We start from the raw sequence: 4,878 nt of genomic DNA, 5'->3' as shown, positions 1-4,878 counted from the left end.
TCTGGTTTCCACAAATTAATTTTAGTTTTTCTGGCAATGTCTTGATTTCACCATCATATTTGAGGGACAGCTTGGCTGAGTATGTAATTCTTGGTTGACAGTTCTTTTCCCTCAAGGTTTTGTATATGCCATCCCATCACCTTCTTGTCTGTATGGTTTCTGCTGAGAAATCAGAGCTTAGTCTTATTGGTTGTCCATTGTAGGTGACATTTTGTTTTTCCCAAGTTGCTCCCAAGATTCTTTGTTTTTGGTTTTGGAAAGTTTGATGATGATATGTCTTGGAATCTACCCTGTATGGGGTTCATTAAGCTCCTTGGATGGATATCTTTTTTTTCCTTCTTGATTTTGGGGAAATTTTCTGTTAGCAAGTCTTCAACACATTTCTCAGTTTTTTTAATTAATTTGTTTGTTTGTTTATGCCTCCTCTTGTTCTGGTATTCCAAACCAGGTGTATGTTGTTTCTTTTCATGTCATCCCATATAACTTTTAGGTTCTCTTCATTTCTCTTAAATCTTTGTTCTGATTTTTCTTCATACAGGCTAGCGTCAAGGGATTTGTCTTCTAGCAGGGACATGTGTTCTTCAGCTAGTTCTCTTCTACTTTTTGCCCTTCCACTGTGTTATTTATTTCCATAATTTTAGTGTTCATCTTCTGGATTTCTAATTGCTGTTTTTGTATGCATTCTAATTGTCTTTTTATGTTGTTGTTTTATTATTGAATGATTTTCCTGAACTCTTCCAAGGTACTATCTGTCTTCTTGTTGTTTCTGTTTATGGTTTCCTTGAGCTCTTGGAGGGTAATATATATACATATGTTCTGAATTCTTTATCAGATAATTCTATTGCTTGTTATTCCTCTGGTAAATATCCTAATTCTTTAGCTTGGGCATCAATTTCTACTGTCTTGTCATGTTTTTGTTTTTGTTGTTTGACTTGAGGTGGTCTGTTGTTTCCTAGACATTTTGAAGTTGTTTTATTTGCTAGTTATGCACTGATTTGTTTCACCCTTATTTTTGTTTCACTGTATCTGGAAGTGTGGAACAGGTGTACTTCTTTGGTTATTAACTCAGCTGTACTGGGTCAGTCTCCAGCTCTCTCTGTGTTGGTGGAATCATGAGTGTGAATGTGGGTGCAGGTCTCTGTCATGAAGGGGATTTGGAGTTGGGACAACCAGGTGCTGTCCACTATCTTTTATTGTTCCTGTAGTTCAGGAGCTGTTGGTGATACCTGTCTATTGGGTGAAGTGTTCAATATAGTAGGTACAGTTGACTAGTGGAGAGTAAATATGTTCTTCCTATTGGACAAGGCAGGGGAGAAAAGAAAAGAAACAAAACAAAAACCACAAAAAGCAAACACCAGGATAGAAAGGCAGAGGCTGTTTTCTGTGCTTGTTGTTGTTGTTAGGTGCCGTCGTGTCGTTTCTGACTCATAGCAACCCCAGGCACAGCAGAACGAAACACTGCCCGATCCCACACCAGCTCCATAATCTCTGCTATACTTGAACCTATCATCACAGCCACTGTGTCAATCCATCTCGTTGAAGGCCTCCCCCACTTTCGTCAACCTTCCACCCTACCAAGCATGACATCCTTCTCCAGGGAATGGTCCCTTCTGACAGCATGACCAAAATAGGTGAGACGAAGTCTGGCCATTCTCACTTTTAAGGGGAATTTCAGGTGCACTTCCTCCAGGACAGATCTGTTAGTTCTTTTAGCAGTCCATGGTACTTTCAGCATTCTTTGCCAGCACCACAACTCAAAAGCATCATCTCTTCCTCGGTCTTCCTTATTCATTGTCCAGCTCTCACATGCATACGAGGTGATTGGAAATATGGCTTGTGTCAGGCACACCTCAGTCCTCAAGGAGACATCCTTGCTCCTCAGCACTTCAAACAGTTCCTTTGCAGTTGACCTTCCCAATGCTATACATCATCTAATGTCCTGACTGCTGATTCCATTGGCATCAATTGTAGAACCAAGCAATGTGAATTCTTTGACAACCTCAATCTTCTCTCCATTTATTGTGATGCTGCTCATTGGTCCAGTTGTGAGGATTTTTGTTTTCTTTATATTGAGACGTAATCCATACTGCACACTGTATTCTTCAGTCTTCATCAGTATGTGCCTCAAGTCATCCTCACTTTCAGCAAGCAAAAGTTGCATCGTCTACGTATCTCAGATTGTTAATGATTCTTCCTGCAATCCTGATGCCACGTTTTTCTTCATATAGTCCAGCTTCTCGGATTATTTGCTCAGCATATAGATTGAATAAGTGTGGGGAAAAGAAACAACCCTGACGCACTCCCTTCTTGATTTTAAACCATGTAGTGTCCCCTTGTTCCATTTGAACGACAGCCTCCTGGTCAAGGTACAGGCTCCTCAAGAGTATAATCAAGTGCTCAGGAATTCCCATTCTTCTCAATGTTATCCATAATTTGTCATGATCCACACAATCAAATGCCTTTGCATAGTCAGTAAAACACAAGTAAACATCTTTCTGGTATTCTTTGCTTTGAGCCAAGATCCCTCTGACAACAGCTATGGTATCCCTTGTTCCACATCCTCTTCTGAATCCAGCTTGCACCTCTGGAAGTTCTCCATCAATATACTGCTGCAAACGTTTTTGAATTAACTTCATTAAGATCTTACTTGCCTGCAATATTAATGATATTGTTCTATAATTTCCACATTCTGTGGGATCACCTTTCTTTGGAATGGGTAGAAATATGGATCTCTTCCAGTCAGTTGGCCAGGTAGCTGTTTTCTAAATCTCTTGTCATAACTGAGTGAGTGCCTCCAATGGGTCATCTGTTTGTTGAAATATCTCAATGGGTATTCCATCAATTCCTGGAGCCTTATTCTTTGCCAATTCTTTCATTGCAGCTTTGACTTCCTCCTTCAGTACTATTCGTTCTAGATCATATGCCACTTCCTGAAATGGATGAAGATCAACCAGTTCTTTTTTGGTACAGTGACTCTGTGTATTCCTGCCATCTTCTCTTGATGTTTCCTGCATCATTCAATATTTTGCCCATAGAATCTCTCAATAATGCAACTCGAACCTTAGATTTTTTTCTTCAATTCTTTCAGCTCGAGAAATCCCAAGCGTGTTCTTCCCTGTTGGTTTTCAGACTCCAGGTCTTTGTACATTTCATTTTGGTAATTTGTTTTGTCTCCTTGATCTGCACTTTGAAATCTGTTCAGTTCTTTTATCTTGTCATTTCTTACATTTGTTTTAGCTACTCTCCACTCAAGGGCAAGTTTCAGAGTCTCTTCCATCATCCATTTTGGTCTTCTCTTCTTTTCTCATCTTTTTAGTGATCTCTTGCTTTCTTCATGGATAATGTTCTTGATATCCTTCCACAATTCTTGTTTTCGGTTGTTGGTGTTCAATGAGTCAAATCTATTCTTTAGATGATCTCTAAATTTAGAAGGGATATATTCAAGATCATATTTTGGCTCTGTTGGACTTGTTTTAATTGTCTTTAACTTAAAGTTGAACTTGCATATGAGCAGTTGATGGTCTGTTCCACAATCAGCTCCTGGCCTGGTTTTGGCTGAAGATATTGAGCTTTTCCACTGCCTCTTGCCACAGATGTAGTCAATCTGATTCCTCTGTGTTCCATCTGGTTAACTCCACATGTAGAGCTGCTGTGTTTGTTGTTGAAAAACGGTGTTTACGATGAACAAGTCGTTGGTCTTGCAAAATTCTACCATGCAAGTTCCAGTGTTATTTCTCTCATCAAGGCCAAATTTTCCAACTACCAGTGATGCTTGTTTGTTTCCAACTTTTGCATTCCAGTCATCAATGATAATTAACACATCCTGATTGCATGTCCTGTCAATTTCATACTGCAGGAGTTGATAAAATTTTTCAATTTCCTCATCTTTGGCTTTGGTGTTTGGCATAAATTTGAATAACAGTCGAATTAATGGGTCTTCCTTGTAGGCGTATGGATATTATCCTATCACTTACAGCGTTGTACTTCAGGACAGATCTTGAAACGTCCTTTGTGATGATGAATGCCACACCATTCCTCTTCAAATTGTCATTCTCGGCATTGTAGATCATATGGTTGTCTGATTCAAAATGGCTAAAACCAGTGCATTTCATCTCACTAATGCCGAGGATATCAATCTTTATGCATTCCATTTCCTTTTTGACAACTTTCAATTTTCCTAGATTCATACTTTGTACATTCCATGTTCTGATGATTAATGGATGTCTGCAGCTGTTTCTCTTCAATTTGAGTGGTGCCACATCAGCAAATGGAGGTCTTGAAAGCTTTACCTTATCCATATGAGTAAGGCTGTGCTTCGAGCAAGGTAATTCAGTCAGTGATGCAGGTATGGGAAGGAGTGCCTCCTTGGCCCATGACTCTGTCTGGGGCCTTCTTCTGATGATGGCACCCAGCCATCAATCAAAGCCCCACAGTTCAGAGGCAACAGTCATTCCCAAGGACAAAGGGCCACCTGCATGGATACACAAGTCATGAAATCCCTAGATTTTGTCCTAAATCCACTGTGCTAAAAAGGATTGCTATGTGCTGGACAAGCCCATGTATCTACTTTAGGATTCTGTTTTTTCAGAGGGAGTTTCTATTCCCTTTTCCCCCACTCCTTTTCAGATTCTGTGACCTTTACGCTAACTGAGTCTTGTTCTGTTTCCAAGTATGATCTTTGTCTCCCACTCAAAGCCCCAGATCACCTTGAAAAACTCCCAGTGTGGCTTTTCTGAGTCTTTAATGCCTGTGGGTTCTGTGATATTATTATTATTATTATTATTACTATTATTATTTTAGGAGCTCTGGTAGCATAGTGCCTAAGGCACTTGACTGCTAACCAGAAGGCTGGCAGTTCAAACCCACCAGCCACTCCTC

This window comes from Orycteropus afer, unplaced genomic scaffold (genome assembly GCF_000298275.1).
Source record: "Orycteropus afer afer isolate SDZICR_OR568_19922 unplaced genomic scaffold, OryAfe1.0 scaffold00548, whole genome shotgun sequence".
Taxonomy (NCBI): domain Eukaryota; kingdom Metazoa; phylum Chordata; class Mammalia; order Tubulidentata; family Orycteropodidae; genus Orycteropus; species Orycteropus afer.
The sequence above is the reverse complement of the archived record's forward strand: the minus strand, read 5'-3'. Positions refer to the sequence as shown.